We start from the raw sequence: 18,550 nt of genomic DNA, 5'->3' as shown, positions 1-18,550 counted from the left end.
ACGGACTCTATATCGCGTCGCATACTTCTCTATCAATATCTCCGCGGGCATCGCTCCGGCAACGACGCACAACGACTCGAAGGACGCGGTTCTATATGCCTTTACTACAGAAATGAGGGCTTTCCTCTGGGCGGATCTAAGGACTCGGATGTCCTGCTTGGTGCATAGGTCCCACCAACCTGCCGCGGCGTATGTAATTTTCGGTACGATCACTCCCTGATAAATTGTTCTTAGCGTCGCGTGACTCAATCCCCATTGCGCTCTCGCCAAACGCCCGAATTTCCGGAATAGTAGCTCGACGCTGCTACTTATCTTTCGGCAGTGCGTGTGCACCTCGAGTCCACCGTCGAAGTGGACCCCCAGGTATCTTACCGCGCCTTTAAACTTTATACTCGCGTTATTAATCCTAATGGTTGGTGGCCTGCTAACGAAGTCTGTGGTTTTCCTATTTCGTTTACGCTTCCTATCCGGTCGATCTCCTCCCCGGCTCCCGATTGGATTCCGTTGTACCGCTTCGTTTTTTAGGACGATGGCTTCGGTCTTTTGTTCCGAGACCTGGAGTTTCGCGAACTCGCACCATTTTGTTATTAGGTTCGCCGCGCGTTGACCTTCTACCTCTATCTCTCTACGCGAGTTTCCGCTTATTACGACGGCGAGATCATCCGCGTATGCCACAAATTCTATTTTTTCTGCTTCCAGCCGTCGCAGAAGACCGTCAAACATTAGGTTCCAGCAGACCGGACCGAGGACGGAGCCCTGCGGGCACCCCCTCGACGCCCGCTTGGAGACCTCTACCGAACCTATCGCGAGCTTTACTATTCGATTGTTGAAGTAACTTCGGATTACTTCGAATACGTTTCGCGGACAGTCCCGGGACTTTAGCGCGTCTAAGACCAAAAGCCACCAGACGTTGTCGAACGCACCCGATGTGTCGAAAAGTAACGCGACGGCGTATCTACCCTCAGAGATCCTTACCAATCTTCGCAACTCGACTATCGCGTCCTCCTTCGATTTTCCCGCGAGAAGCCGAACTGTCGATCCGAAATTCTACCCGGCGCCAGCGACGCTCCCGTTAGGCGCTCCTTAATTAATTTTTCGAAAAGTTTACCTACCACAGAGAGGAGACAAATTGGTCTATAGGATTTCGGTTCCCTTTCGTCCTTGTCCTCTCCCTTCAGCAAGGCCCGCAACGAGCCAATCTTCCAGGCGGAGGGAAAGACGCCCCAAGAAGACGGGGGCTGGGTTTTCCCCTAATCATGGTTTAAATTTGCCATGCCTGATTTCAACACTCTTTTTTTTCCCGGGGTTTTTCCGCTTGGGGCTTTAAACAAGCCCCAAATTTTAAATTCCCATGAATGTTACGAATTCCCGCCAACTATCGACTTTGCCCTTTTTTTTTTTTCTGCCGACAGGCCGCAAAGAAAGCGGGAAAACCCACAGTTTTTCCACTTTTGAGGGGTGGGGCCCTTTCCCTTTCCGCCAAGGGGCCCTTCACCTGTAAAGCCCTTTTTTTTTAAGATTGTTTTTTTGCTCCCCTAGTCCCCACGGGTTGGACTTCCTAAAAAGCCTTTTTTTTGGCATTGACCTTCGTTAGCAGGCCCCAACCATTAGGATTTTAAAAACGGAGTTTAAAAGTTTAAAGGGGGGGAAGATCCCTGGGGGTCCATTTCACGGTGGACTCGAGGTGCACACCATGCCGAAAGAAAGAGCAGGCGGTATTTTTCCGGAAATTCGGGCGTTTGGCGAGGCGCAATGGGATTAGTCACGCGAGCTAGAACATTTATCGGGGGAGTGATCTACCGAAAATACATACGCGCGGCAGGTTGGGGGACCTATCCCCACCAAGCGGACATCCGAGTTTTTAGATCCCCCCCAGGGGAAACCCCTCATTTCTGTAAAAGGGCATATAGAACCGGTTTCGAGTCTTTGTGCGTCTTTTCCGGAGCGAGGGCCCGGGGTTTTGTTAGAAGATCGAGCGAAAGATCCGAAAGGGGAAAAAGACGCAAAAATCGGAAAAAATAGAAATCCCCGGGGGAACCGAGAAAAAGTACGTTGGGGCAATCCGGGGACGAGGGAAAAACATGGGCGAAAATGGGGAACTCGTCAAACAAGGGGTGTACCACGTTCCCTTTTTCGACACAATAGGGCTCAGAAGGGCCCAAAATTTTTCCAAAACCCCCCACTGGGTACGCAGGTTTCACCGGACAGGGAAAAATTTCCGAGCACGTCTTATATTTTAGGGTTGTGGACGGGCGAGTGTTACGATGGTCGAGAGGACACGACCGACTTCCTGTGGAGGTAGGGGCCTTTGAAGCGCAAAGATCGCTTTGCGTAGTGGTTCCAATCGAGAAGGGGCGATGGCCGGAGGTGGCCCAGTTTGTGTCAGATCCAGGGGTTTTTTCCCCGTTTTCGTCGATTACTGTGAGAGACCTTTTGGCTGAAGGGGATGAGAGGGGTAAAATAAACGGTCTTTCAAGGAAGTACAAATGGGTTGCGGGGCTCTAGTAGGGGAGGCAGCCTGAACCCCCTTGAGGAAAACTGTTTTCTCCCTCATTGGCTTCCTCTAATAGGTCAAAAGGTTTGCTCTTCTGATCCTTGAACTTTATCCTCACGTAAAACGATAAGTCATCGTCGAAATTAGGCAGGTGTCTCCCTCTAAAATCAGGTCCAAATTCCTCCATCCTCCCCTCCCTTCCAAGACAGAACTTTCCACCCCAACCGGGGTTAGATAGGCGTGGTTTGTCACCAGTTCCGGGACAACAAATGGACAGGCCCTCCCCTTGTGGGTCCCCGGTTGGGCGCGGCGGCGAATAATGCGGGACCCGTACAGCCCCTAACACAAACACGCAATACTCCGTGATCCCAAACGGCGTAAAGTGCGGTCCCTAGGAAGGTAAATGGTTGGAGGTAGCAGGACAGGGCTTCGTCGCTTCGTTCCGGCTAAACTGGTCCCCATCCTGCGTAACTCCCGGCAGGCGCTGCTTGGAATTTTGCTATTTGCCGTTTCCTCGGGCGGTTTCGTGGGCCGGTGGGTGAAGCATTGTTGTGGCGTATGCCCGTAGGGGCGAGGCAAGCCGGCAGTCCCCCCTGTTTGCCCCCTTTCGGTGGCACAGCTCCTCACAATAACTGTTCCCTGCGACTTCCCCCCGCGTGACTCACCACCCTTGCCGTGGTGGTAGGGCCCACCCATCCTACACCACGGCTGGGTGCCTAAGAGTGGAATCCTTAAACCTAGTGTCATGGGTACACGTCCCAATCTCCAATGTGTGGAGGCCATCGGTGTCTATGGAATGCCAATGGCCTTGGGGGACTTTAAATAGCCAACAGTCCCCCCTGTAACGATGCCTACTGGGGTAACCGGGCCCCGACTCTCCGTAGTAATTTATAGCCTTGCTGTTAGTATAGGAGGCTCCTGTTTTTTACAGTTTGACAATCATTTCCCTACGCAACTCGTGGGAATGAAACTATGGAAAAATTAAACACTTTAAAAACAAACATTTTTTGACGGTAGAGACGTGAGGTATTGAAGCGACCTTTAGGACGATACTTTTTGTTCGGGCTCAAAACGACCTTTCCATGGCCGGAATATGTTTAGCATATTATATCAATAAAAAGAAAAAGAAAGAAACAAATGAAGAATACGAAGAACGAAACAATACTTCGATAAAATTATCAAAAGAACCAGGACGATATTAGAATATTTTTTCTTTCCCTTTAATTAGAACAAACAAAAATAGTAAAAACATGCCGAACTAAAATTTCTATTAGCTTAAATGGGCCGTACTAGAAATAAAGCTTAAATGAGAAATTATTGAAAAAAGAAATGGAATCAATAATTTCAATGGTAGCAGAATAAAAAGTACTTACGCTTGAGGTAACCTCGAAACCTCGACCGAAAAGCTCCGGAATGGGTGCAATATGAAATTTTTGAAACCTTAAAAAAAAAAAACAGAGGACTAACAGTTAACAAAAGACAATGAAGTAATAATAATTAAACCTGAAAAAGAAACTAACCGACGCTATAAAGACAAATAAGAGATATTAGGACCCCCAAGTAATATATTATTTAAAAAGGGATCAACAAACAAATTGGCAAAATTTAAAGGAATCAGAAACCTCACGAATAGCCCAGTATAGTGTGAAAGTAAAAATACACACCAAGAAAAACCCATATAATTTAAGATTTTAATTAACAACAGTGTAATTTTTTAAAAAAACAAGTGATTTGAAAATTGAAGAACCCGAGAAAAACCTCCCCCCATCTATCATAAGTTCGATGTGGCAAAGAATACAAGCTTAAAGACTAAGGAAAAGATTTAAATTGAGAAAACTTCCGAATAACAATACAAACAAATTAGACGAAATAACTAAACGAAAAAGTTATTATGAAACACAGTTTTAAGACAAGCATAATAATAATAATGTAACCTGGATATAAACAACAAGTACACCAGGTCAATTCCTTAGGAAGAAATTTGGTGTTGAAAACAGGGAAGATATTTCATGCCAAATGGACAACCTTAATAAGAATTAAAGAATTACATTAAATATCAACAAGATGTTTTTAAAATAATGCCATAGAATAATGGCATATAGCAAAATTTTTGGCAAGGTCAACAGAATGAAATCTGTGGGGAATTGTGGGTTGAAAAAGGACCGTGAAAAAAGCCTGTCAGACGAGAACGCAAATGTATAAATGGGTTGTCGCAAGTAAAAGGAAGTAGGTCCAAAAGCATAAGCGTACAACACAAGAATTCCCTGACTATAAAAGTTTAATTTCGAATTCTCCTATAATAAATTGAATGGAAAACGAAGGATTGCACAATAAACGCACAAAGACCAGCAATGGCTGCTGCTGCCAATTTAAAGAACTCCTAATTACAGAACTAACACATAGATATTTTGTGTATTCAAGAAGAACCCCTTATACCTACAAAAGGTGCCTGGTTCGCGATACTTCCTGCAGGGTATCTAATCGAATAGCCAACCTGGAGTAGCTAACCCCTGGTTTTGCCTGCATAATTGCAATTGAAAAAACTAGAGGCTTTCTTTAACAAAACAACACACTTTGGACACCCTCATATATGGTGCTTCCAAGTTTTATGACTGTGAGTATGGAGGAACTTCCCTTTCATTATAAATACTTATTGCCATTCCTCACTAAAAATAATAGAACCAAATACTAATTGAAGATGAAAATAAAATCAATCAATTTAAATTCCAAAGGATAATCATAACTATGAATGGATGCCAATGGCCAAAATCAGATCTGGTGTTTTCTGAGAAGTGGAATGACCCGGAAGAATCAAATGGAAGAAGTTATAAATTGCAAATACAGATTTAATACGTAATTAAACAGAGCCAGTGATACACCAACTTTTGAATTGTTCACATTCGACCTAACCTTAGTGCAGTGAAGACACAAAAAAAACACTTGTAATAAATGCCCGAGAGATTGAATGTTTCATTTTTCATTATTTCATCAAAATGCCACTACGATGACCATAATTTTTCAGTTATCTTAGACCCCTAACAATACCCGAAAAACCAAACAGAAAATTTATAAAATACAATAACTAACAACAAGAAAGCCAATTGGGAACATTTAGAGGCTCCCAATAAAATCAATTCTCAAATGTGATTGCGTGAATAAATTACAAAATAGATGAGCCAGAAATGGCGGTCAAAACAATATTTCTACTATACTAGACGGCAAATATGCAAGAAATCTATACCGTATAAGAAAAAATCTAATAAAGCAGTTCCTTGGTGGAATGACAATCTAGCCAAAATGCGAAAGAAATTAAATAAGCACAAGAAAAGACTACAACAAAATAAGAAAACACTAAACTTGTTGGACCTACTCGAAGATGCAAAAACGAGGTACAAAAGACATTAGGCACAATATCGTAGCAGAAATTAGAAAATCAAAATATGAAACATGGCAAAATTTTTGTGACCACTGAATCAAATAGAGATCCCTGGAGTATTCCTTATACAATGGTACGAGATAAAATCAAAATGAAAGAAGATGAGGTAATAACATCATTAAGACTAGGGGATGGGACAAATACAAATACCTGGAAAGAAACGATAAATGCTATCCTAACTAAGTGCGCCCAAAAGACGACAAGAAAATTGAAACGACAAGCATCGACAAGGTTATTAGAGGACATTAAAACTATAAAAACTGTACATGGAAAATGAAATTACATTTCAAGAAATAAATAACGCGATAATAGGCTCAAAAAATAATAAAGCACCGGAGTAGACAACTTTACAACGGAAATAATCAAACAAGTAGGGAAGGAAAAGCCTGAAATATTTACACACTCCAATAATTGCTTTAAAGAGGAAATATTCCCGATGCATGGAAAATAGCTAATGTTAAAGTAATACTCAAAAGTAATAAAAATAAAGGTACATTAAACTCTTACAGACCGATCTCATTATACCGACAATGAGCACGGTATACGAGAGAATAATCGTGGAGCGAATGGAAGCAAGCTACAAATTATTAGAACTTGAAAGCCCCAAACCAATATGGTTTTAGACCAAGAAAATCAACGGAAGACGCAATAAGTCACCTAATAAGAAGCTGTAAAAATACAGACAAAAAATATGTGGTTGCAATCTTTATAGACATCCAAGGGTGCTTTTGACAATCTTATGGTGGCCCTCTATCATACATAGACTGATTAAAGGAATTGGCAGCACAAAGCTTATAAAAGTATTTAAGTCATACTTAGACATCGAAAAGTTAATATTAATACCAAATATGAAAAATTTATGGCAAAAAACGGAAAGAGGATGCCCACAGGGATCCATTATAGGACCAAATGCCTGGAATTGGTGCATGGATCTGCTACTAAACAATATAGCAAATTGCTTTCCTGCTCTAAAGGCTGAAGCGGTGGCATATGCCGATGATGTCGCAATATTAATAAAAGAAGATTCTAGAGCGAGTATAGAAAAAACAGCTAACCAAGTTATCAATACCATTATAGAGTGGTGTAATACGCATAAGCTACAGCTGGCAACTGAAAAGACTGTCGCGCTACTCGTAAAGGGCAAATTAGATAAGGCAAGAACACCAATTATAAAAGTTAACGACGTTAAAATTAAATTTCGAAGTGAAACTAAATACCTTGGGGTTATATTGGATGAAAAATTGAGTTTTATAAATCATGCAAAATATATTAGGGGTAAAATTATAAATTTAATAATGGCAATCAAAAGAATTGCGAAAGAAGAATGGGGAATAAAACAACACGGAAGAAAAATATTGTACAAAATGGTAGCTATGCCGATTGCAAGCTACGCGTCATTGGCATGGTTTGACAAAGTGGATAACGTTATGGTAAAAAGACATCTAATGACTGCACAGCGACCTTTATTAATAATGATTACAAAGAGCAACGAGACTAACATCAACAAGTGCAATGCAAACCATTGCAGGTATCAAACCACTTGATTTATACATAATAGAACAAGGAATCAAAAGTAAAGTTAGAAAAAATCAAGTCGTAACATGGGGAAAATACTCGTACACACCACAAGACATGCAAATAGAATTAGAGGAATACAGCAAAATTGAACACGAAGTAGACAGAGTATGGCAGGAAAGATGGGAGCAAGATGACAAAGGAAGACAAACATATGATTATATCTCTGATGTAGCATTTGCCACAAACAACAGATGGTTTAGACCAAACCGGGAATGTGTATATTTATTAACTGGATATGGACCTATAAACAGTACATTATATAAAAGAGGTGTAGAAAAAACTGATAAATGCCCTTTCTGCAACAATGAAGTTGAAACAGTAAAACACATGATTAAAGAGTGTAAAGAGTACCAATACTTTCGATATCAAGAAATTGATCAAGACAAAGCAATAAACCAAGAAATAATTAAAACACAAGAAAAATTTGATAAATTTAACAAATACGCAAAAGAAATATTCACCTTAAGGAAAAATAAATTACATAGATAGTAGACGAGTCCGCCTCCTCGTTGGCTAGGGACGGGCAACGTCAGATGCATATCTGATGGCAAAGAGACTCAATTAATAAATAATAGAATAAATAAATAAAAGAGAAAATAAGAGTGGAAATGAGCAAATAGCTCGAACCACCATTAAACGATGAATAAATGAATGAAAAAAAAAAAATGTCCCTATCTACTGTCTAGCGAAACCACTGCCAAGGGAACGGGCTTGGAAAAATTAGCGGGGAAAAAAGACTCTGTTGAGCTTGACTCTAGTCTGGCACTGTAAGGAGACATGAGAGGTGTAGCATAAGTGGGAGATGGCAACATCGCCGGTGAAATACCACTACTTTCATCGTTTCCTTACTTACTCGGTTAGGCGGAGCGCGTGCCCCGAGGGCTTCGCGCCCCGGCGGTCACGGTGTTCTAGAGCCAAGCGTGTCAGAGTGGCGTGAGGCCTCGGCCGATCGCCGTTAATACTCCCGCGTGATCCGATTCGAGGACACTGCCAGGCGGGGAGTTTGACTGGGGCGGTACATCTGTCAAAGAATAACGCAGGTGTCCTAAGGCCAGCTCAGCGAGGACAGAAACCTCGCGTAGAGCAAAAGGGCAAAAGCTGGCTTGATCTCGATGTTCAGTACGCATAGAGACTGCGAAAGCACGGCCTATCGATCCTTTTGGCTTGAAGAGTTTTCAGCAAGAGGTGTCAGAAAAGTTACCACAAGGATAACTGGCTTGTGGCGGCCAAGCGTTCATAGCGACGTCGCTTTTTGATCCTTCGATGTCGGCTCTTCCTATCATTGCGAAGCAGAATTCGCCAAGCGTCGGATTGTTCACCCGCCAACAGGGAACGTGAGCTGGGTTTAGACCGTCGTGAGACAGGTTAGTTTTACCCTACTGATGACTAGTCATTGCGATAGTAATCCTGCTCAGTACGAGAGGAACCGCAGGTTCGGACATTTGGTTCACGCACTCGGTCGAGCGGCCGGTGGTGCGAAGCTACCATCCGTGGGATTATGCCTGAACGCCTCTAAGGCCGTATCCTCTCTAGTCGAAGGTGGCAATGATATCTCTAGGAGTCTCGTGAGTCGAAAGGCTCAAAACAATGTGACACTACTAGGCGGCCGGTCCTCGGGCCGGTCGTCGCACGAGCCCGGTTTGCCGTACGGCGCCATCGCCCGTCGTCGGGATCTCACCGCTACGACGGCACGGCGTCCAACGGTCGATCATGGGTTTCGCAAGTTCGATGTCGAGACTCGGAATCGTCTGTAGACGACTTAGGTACCTGGCGGGGTGTTGTACTCGGTAGAGCAGTTACCACGCTGCGATCTGTTGAGACTCAGCCCTCGGCTTGAGGATTCGTCTTGTCGGTTAGACGAGACCCCACACGTTCGACGGCGAAAGCAACACGCCGCGAACGGACTTGGATGAATTTCTCGCTCGCCGGCGAAAGCAACACGCCGCGAACGGACTTGGAAAAACTTCTCGCTTGCCGGCGAAAGCAGCACGCCGCGAACGGATTTGGATGAATTTCTCGCTCGCCGGCGAAAGCAACACGCCGCGAGCGAACTTGGAAGAATTTGTCGCTCGCCGGCGAAAGCAACACGCCGCGAGCGAACTTGGAAAAAGCGGCTTGTGCGGCCGGAGGGTGTCGCCCGCCAACGAAAGCAACACGCCGCGATCGGACTTGGGTTACGGGCGGCGCGTGCCGCCGGAGGTGTCGCCCGCCAACGAATGCAACACGCCGCGATCGGACTTGGGTTACGAGCGGCGCGTGCCGCCGGAGGTGTCGCCCGCCAACGAAAACAACACGCCACGATCGTACTTGGGTTACGGGCGGCGCGTGCCGCCGGAGGTGTCGCCCGCTAATCAAGGCAACACGCCGCTATCGGGCCTGGAAAAATTTCTCGTTCGCCGGCGAGAGCAACGCGCCGCGAGCGAACTTGCGCCTGTTCCCGAGTTCTCGCTTGTACCGCTAACGAGCGAGCTAAATGAGATTAATTAAATGAGGACGCATCGGAAAGTTTATTCGTGCAAACACTCCGGTTTCGCTTATCGGCATCCTGCCTGCATTCGTCCACGTATCGGTCGTAGAATCTCGAAGATTGTGCATCCGACGAGTGGTAGCCGGGAATTAGCAGATATCGTAATAATCGTGTCGCGCGGTCGTGCGGAGCGTCGAAAAGTACGAAACCTTTGTCCGAAACGTATTTCCGTATCGTAGCATTATCTCCTCGTAGCGGCGCTACTCGCCGTCAAGTGCCCCGGAGGTACCGCCGGCGGGCGACGGACTTGGTGAAATCATTCGGTCGTCCGGAGGTGTCGCCCGTCCCGGAGGTGCCGTCCGTCCCCAAGTTGACGCCGGCCGTTATGTGGTGCCGCACGTATAATCACGCCCGTAACGAGCCGTCTCGGTTGCCGCGCGCGTGATTTCGCATCGGGCGAGTGTTCCGTACCGTAATCGCGGTCACCGCAGCTTGCTTGTTGCGTATCATCCGTAATAATTCGAAATATATGTCTCCGACACGTGGGTTTGAGAGACACGTTTCGAGTTAGTAATCGGACAGCGCCCTCATGTCGAGCGAGCGCCGAATAGTAAGTAACTTTCGTCCGAAACGTTTTTACGTAGCTCTCCTCGTTGCGGCGCCGTAAATCGTCGTTAAGTGTTCCGGAGGTACCGCCGGCGGTCGTCTGACTTCGAGAGATCATTCGGTCGTCCGGAGGTGCCGCCCGTCCCGGAGGTGTCGCCGGTCGGCCGTGGTTTCCCGGAGGTGTCGCCCGGCCCGGAGGTGTCGCCGGTCGGCCGGTGGTTCCCGGAGGTGTCGCCCGGCCCGGAGGTGCCGCCGGTCGGCCGTGGTATTCCGGAGGTGTCGCCCGGCCGGAGGTGCCGCCGGTCGGCCGTGGTTCCCGGAGGTGTCGCCCGGCCCGGAGGTGTCGCCGGTTGGCCGTGTTCCCGGAGGTGTCGCCCGCCCGAGGTGCCGCCACCGGATGGTGCCAACCGGCCCGAGGTGCCGCCCGCGCCCGGAGGTACCGTCGGTGCTTATACCTTATTGTCCCGGCATTTCGTTTGTTTCCTTCTTAATTAATGCTAATTATCGTTGTTTGACATTCGCCATACGGCTATCGTGATAATATTTTATCGTACAATAGGACTTTTCGATCGTTCGCTCTCCGCGACTATGTCTCGATTGAACGCGCATTTCGGCGCTCGCGCTCGCATACGGCCGTGCGTAGGACCGTGCGTCGCCGACCGCCTGGCCGGCCGGTTGGGTACTATAAGAGATACGTCGCGCTCGGCGCGTCGAACGAGTCGAGCGAGTCCGGACGAGTCGTAAACGTACTTTCTCGAGTCTCTCGCCACTCCGGCGTGTTTCGACCGCTCTCCGTACCGTCGCCGACCGCTTGGCCGGTCGGTTGGGTACTATAAGAGGGTAGGAGAGATTAATATTGTACGTGTCGCGCTCTCGACGTTGACAAACGAAGAATCGCCCGTAACGGGTCGAGAACGGATTTTGTCGAGTCGCGACTCTGACACGGAGAGAACATTTATATAAAATGTTTGATTTGGAAACCACGAATATATAAAATAATATACGATCGTCGCAGAACGCGCCGCCGCCAAGTCTTCTCATGCTTGGAGGTTGCGTGTCTCGCGAGAACGTACGTTCGACTCTCGCGTCGTCTCGTATTCCTCTTCGCCGGGGATTACGGTGCGGCTCTTCTCGTTCGTCGCCGAACGCGCGCAAAATTAACGCACACTTATTTATTACGAGCACAGCATTGCCACGAGTCGGTGTCGCAAGACCGAATGGCTCTTATGTGGCGCGCACGCCTCTAGTGTGTTGGCCGCGCGGTTCCCTCTCGTTTCGTACGCAGCAGCGGAATCGTCGCGCTTACCGAGCATCTACTCCACGGATACGAGTTTGCGGGAAGAGTTGCTTCTTCCCGCTCGCTTTGTACGCCGTAGCGAAATCTTATTGCTGGTCGTGTGCGGTTAAACGCGTACGAACCAGACAGAACAGTCCTCGACGTCTAAGCATCGCCATCGTCGATCTAGCGTCAGGGTGAATCGCGCGGTCTCTCGAGACCGCGCATCATAACATTTGGGAGAATAAGAACACGAGTATTTTGATCTTGTGGATTTTTGAACGGAGAGGAGGAGGAAGAAGAGGAGAGGCGGCGGCGTCGGGGGTTTACTCTCGCCTCCGTCGTTCTCTCGTACGCTTTACATAATAGCGTTAAACACAGCAGAGTGTCGCCGACCGGCTGAGCAAGACCGGCGGCAAATAAAATTGCACGTACGAGCGTGTCGCGCGCGCGTCGGTGTTTCGGCATCGAACGCGCGCGCGCGCGAAAAAGAGCTAGCGACGAGTCTTCGGGCTCGCTCGTGAGTTACTCCCTTGCGAGTAACCGAACACGAAGCTCCCTGGTTGATCCTGCCAGTAGTCATATGCTTGTCTCAAAGATTATAAATGTAATTTATTTAATTACATTTTTATTTTTTAAATAATACATATATACGTTCCAAAAAATATAAGCCATATTATTATATATGTACGTGTGTGTGGGTGTATAACTATCATTTAATACACATTCACGTTAAATCACATCATTTAATCATATTTAATAACTATATCACTAACATATATAATTAATACTTATAATAAATCATTTTTAAAGTAATTTTTTTTAAATTCTAGTTATCACTTTATCAGAATTATGAAAAAAAATTGATACAATTGTTAGAAAACTTAAATGTGCATAACTTTTTAATATATAGGCATTAATAAAATAAACATAGTGATTGTTAATTTTTTATGCTACAGCTACGCATAAAAGTACTAAAATACTTAGAACTTTAAATTACTTTAATATTCAACTGTATATATTATTATAACTTTTCTCGTTTTATACTATATTTAAAAAATAATATTTAATAATTACTTTATTGCACTTACAACTATGCATATGTATTTAATACTGTAACCATTTAAATAATAAAATATATATATAATTACTGTGTATGAAATTAATACATTCAAAATAAAAAAAGTTCATATGCAAAAATAAACTCTATAAAATCTATAAATAAACGTAATAATAATAAACTGTGCAATAAACGTAATAATAAACGTTCAAATATTTTATTTATTATATATTAAAATTATTCTATTTAATAACCTGTCCTTTTCTTGTTTAGATCTCCTCATTTTCGCATCTCTTCTTTTGTTCTTCCTTTTTCCTAAAAAGAAATATGTGATTCGTTATACATAGGTGCAATAAGTCAATTCTGCAATAAATATTCTATACAAAAATAACAATAAGTTCTTAAATGTTGTATTTAATTTAAAAAAACTAATACACGCAATAATGAACAGATAGTGCATGTGTTCACCCTCTTTAAATCAGTTTCTTATAAAAATAAAAAGTTTGAGATAAGATGATAAAATAGTTAAATTGAGGTATATTATATATAACTTACAAATCTCGGTCAAATCTCTGCTTGGCTAAAATTAGCCATTTGCAATTATATCCTCAACTTCCTTATTTGTTAAATTGGTTCTTGAAGTTCGCGCAGCATCTAACAACAAGTTTAAAACAGATATGTGTGGTTATAGATTATATAAAAATTTAAAGCGACTTAATTTTATATATATATATATATGTATATATGTATATATACTATTCAAAATTATTTTATATTCCTATGATTACATATTATTGAATAATGATATTAGAGTTTTAATAGCATCATCCAATATAACCATGCATAGAATGCTATATATAAAGTGTCAAAAATATGTCAATAAAACATTTCTGTGATTAAATATTTATATACTTACTTATGATACATATAGTAATGCGAAGATTTTTAAAGGCATTTTTCAATTTTGCACCAGCCCAACTATATTCCATTGCTAATTTATTTGTTAAAATATGTTTCATCATGTACGAAATCACATCATGATGATCCTTACCTCCTAAAAAGCTCAATTGTCTTGTCTAAAATATAAAATAATTTAATTAATATTAGTTTATGATCTAAAAATATCAAATAATAAACATTTGTTTTTCTCTTATAAAAAAAGTTAACATTACTTTTCTTTTAACTTCTTTAAAATTATTTAACATTATATAAATAAATAAATATGTCCAAAATATTGCTTTTTATAAGACATTTCAATAAAATGTTTTCTAATCGTAAGTATAAAATGATAATATTTTGTATATACCATTTCTGCAGCAACACATTTGTTTTTTAATTGATTATCAATTCTCTGTAATTGTTCTACGGTATCTGCTGGCAAATCGAAATCATAATGTTCATTTTTTTTTAAATCCGTTTCCTCATTTTTTCTTATGTGATTATCCAACTTTATTAAACGTTCATCAATTGTTGTAAGATTTAACAATACTGCATTTAGTTTCCTGATAATTAAATTATGAAAATCTGCAAAAATAATTGACACATATTATTGTATATCTACTCATTGTCAGATTATATAAATATTACGAATTATATACCATTTTAAATATGTTTACAGTGATATAAATAAAAAAAGTTAAAACTTTAATAATATATATATATATATATAGGTAAGCTTTTACAAAAATTTAAAATTAATAACAGATATATTTTTACCTACATCAATCTCAGCATTACAAGTATCGGATGTAGATATTGTATCTGAATTTTGTGGAACAAGGTCATCTTTATTTGCTGTTCGATGTTCTTGTGAACTTATAGATTTACTATATGTAACTGCAGACTTTTTAGACTGAATATTAATTATTTTTTCATTACTTATTTGTATCGGAGGCTTAGTTATTTTCTTATAATTTTTTATCAGTGGTTTTTTTTATTTCATAAGTCATTTTGCTTTTATTTAAATCGTTTGATATGTTAGAAGCTTCATCTAAATCATTGCTTGTGTCAGTTCTATCTGAATTATCAGAAGAACTTGAAATTTTTTTTACTCGATTCATTTTCTTATCACCTTGTATTAATGGTGTCTTTATTTCACAGATTTTGCTCTTATTTATTGTTAAAGCTTTTGGTGTATTAGGAAAATTATCTAACTCTAAATCATTGCGAGTTTTTAATTTATTGATGCTTGTGTCGCTTGTATCAGAATTATCGGGAGATGAACCTGTATTTTTTTTTGCTCGTTGATATCTCGATTTTTTCAGGTTATTTCCATCATCACCATCTATATCGGATATTTGTTCAGCTAATTTAAGTTTGTCTATAGCTTTATCATATGTATCTAAAACGTATAAAATTTTTGAATATTAAAAATTAGAAGAGCAGTCGCCCGGCAAGCGGAAGGTCTCGGGTTCGATTCCCGATTCAGCCAACTTTCGGACCAATATTTTTCTCGTCTTTTCTTACAGGGGATGTTAAGAGAAGGAACAAGGGGAATTTCTGAGATCCCAACCTTAGGATTCAAATTCCTCTGTTTCCAAAAAAAAAAAAAAAAAAAAAAATTCTAAATATTAATTTGTCGCATTAACATCGCGTTTGGCTCTTAGTCGAGATGAAGATGGAGTTTTAAAAAAAAAAAAAAAAATAGGAGAGCTGACTGACAAATATTCTTATTAATGTTTGTTGCGTTTAGACCAGGTACGACGCCTTGGTGGGGGGTGGGGGGTTATAAACATTGAGAGAAATATTGATTTGTAAGGGTCTGAATAGCTCAGCTGGAAGAGCAGTCGCCCGGCAAGCGGAAGGTCTCGGGTTCGATATCCCGATTCAGCCAACTTTCGGACCAATATTTTCTCGTCTTTTTCTTACAGGGGATGTTAAGAGAAGGAACAAGGGGAATTTCTGAAGATCCCAACCATAGGATTCAAATTCCTCTGCTTCCAAAAAAAAAAAAAAAAAAAAAAAAAAAAAAAATTTCTAAATATTAATTTTGTCGCATTAAACATCGCGTTGCTCTTAGTCGAGATGAAAGATGGAGTTTTAAAAAAAAAAAAATTAAAAATTAGATTTTTGTTTTTATATATTTTATAATCAAATATCACTTAAAATTTAAATTTTAATATATACTTTTAATACATATATATTATAATTTTAATTTATATAATTTTTGATAAAAAAATAACAATACATTTTTTATATTACTAACCGCAGCTACCAAAAATACGGATTATTTTATATAATTGCCAATCATCAGAAGGAAATATTCTTTTCATAATTGCTTTATTTATCTTAATTTGACTTGTATATGATGGCCATTTACATTCCTTATTATTTTCAGTTAACCATTCAGAAGGAACAATTTGTAAACCATCTTCGAACTCCACAATATTATACGCCATAATAACTGTAAATAAAAATTGATCAGCATTGAAATTATAAATAATCTATGATGTAAATAATATGATAAAAATGTGACGATAATAATAATAATAATAATAATAATAATAATATTTGCAATTTATATTAGAGTATTATAATTACGTTTAATTATTTAATTACAAATGCAAATTAATATTAAACATGTATTATTCAGTTGTGTGTAACATCGGAAATATAATATAATTTTTTTTATAAGGCAATTTTCAACATTTTTGCTCTAATTTTATCAAACTCCCATGTCTGAAGATGAGAATATTCAGACATGATACCAATATTTAAAGTTAATGACGAAATAGGCTGTGTATATAAATCTTCCACTAACACAAGTACTTTGCCAATAGCATACATTTTATTGTCATTAGATTTAATGAAATTTAAAATTGACATTATTTGTCCATTTTCAAAAGAAATGCAATTATTTTTTGGATCATCACAGTTAATATAATATTGATTATTGCAAAAAATTTTATATTGTTGTACAGAAATGAAATCTTTCGTAATAGGACCATCACAATGAGAGCGTGTAAAACATTTTTCCATATCGTATGAATTGAATATATTTTGAATGTTTCATTATTATGTATTGTCTCAATTTCTGCAAATCTTCTTGTTAATTGCTGTAATGGTTGGTTAGTTTTACGAATTAATTTCTTTAACGTAGACATATAATTCTCAAATTTAAATGCACTAAATTTATCCAGAGCACCAAATTGTTTTACGTCTGCAGCAAGATGTAATAAATTATGAATATTATGTGAAATATATTTAGAACCGTAGATAACTTGAAATGATTTTACAAAATGTTTTAATAAATTTTCTGCATATTCTATAATAGAAGTTTGATATGTTAAGTAGGATGTGCAAGAATTGTGATTGCTACATGTAATGTTAGAAAATTTAATATACATTTTCTTGTAGTATTCCTTTCAATATAATAGGACCTGTATATAATAAAAATTGCCGATATTCTGTGGCTTTCCAATGTTTGATATACTTTAATGATCTTGGTTTTCGAGCAAAATCAGAAGGAATATAATTGCGTAACTTTATTAGTTTCTTAGAAATTTGTTCTTTGCCTGAATTTGATAATCTTATCTTAAGTGGTCCTGAAAGCCATAACATAATAAGTTTACGCATAACACCCAAACATACCAGGTGCATATAATCTAGTGGCACATTTGTAACTAAAGCCTAGATTTGGTATATTTTTTAAAATTGTGTCACCAGTTTGATAATCAAGATTATAAGATCCAGTAAAAAATTCTTTATCATTACGTAACATCATATTAGATGTGTATGGAAAACATATATGTCCTTCTATATTATCACCTTCAATAATGCATTTAGTGCAACTATTATATCCAGTGTGTCCTTTTACATTTAAAATAAATGATTTAGCAGGAGCGTCACAAATTATTGCTTTAATTTCGACTTTTATGATCTGTCCCTCATAATCAATCCCATTATTTATAAAAGCAATAGCATCACCTACAAACATTTTTAAAAACTCATTTGCATTTTTTTGGTTTTCCTTCACCATAATATAAGGCAATGACATATACATTGTTATAATATTATCTGCACATAATATTGGCCATAAACTCTTTGTGGAAGACTTATATATAGGTAAACCATCAATATTTATAAATAATTGAATGTTATCAAGAGCAAAATTCATCTTTTACGTTCTTCAATAATTTTTAGAAGAGCTTTTTCGAGACCTAAGTGGCAGTAATCTCCGTTTTCAATTTGTATAATTTCAGTTGATTTAGGAGTTTGCAATAATGTACGTGGATCTTTAGGCAAAGTATAATTAGTGTGTGTTTGCAATATCTGTAAAAGGTGACGGAGTGATTTGAGTGATATCTTTTCTTCAATAGCCCATTTACTTATGTCATGTATAAAAGTTTCGTTATCATTTAAACACAGATTTTCATAATTGTTATCGACTATAGCTTGCAGCTTATTTGCATCCGTGTAATTTTGTATCATACAGGCATTATTTTCATTCAAAAAGTTAATATTATTTTCATCATAATATTGATTTAGATTTCTATCTGAGTATACTTTATCAGAATCACATAAAGACGAAGCATTCTCATCAACAACAATTAGTTGATCATTATTATTATTAATTATTGCCATAGAATCCGCAGAATCAGTCTGATGAGTTATCATATTCATATCTGTTACTG

At 39.8% G+C, this 18,550-nt stretch overlaps 1 pseudogene; it reads left to right on the top strand.

The window, feature by feature from the left end:
- The first annotated feature begins 8,078 nt into the window (after window positions 1-8,078).
- Window positions 8,079-9,351, top strand: LOC146721214 (large subunit ribosomal RNA; annotated as a pseudogene).
- The last annotated feature ends 9,199 nt before the right edge of the window (window positions 9,352-18,550 follow it).

This window comes from Nylanderia fulva, unplaced genomic scaffold, assembly GCF_048542155.1.
Source record: "Nylanderia fulva isolate GAGA-0341 unplaced genomic scaffold, ASM4854215v1 Scaffold522, whole genome shotgun sequence".
Lineage (NCBI taxonomy): Eukaryota > Metazoa > Arthropoda > Insecta > Hymenoptera > Formicidae > Nylanderia > Nylanderia fulva.
The sequence above is the reverse complement of the archived record's forward strand: the minus strand, read 5'-3'. Positions and strand labels throughout refer to the sequence as shown.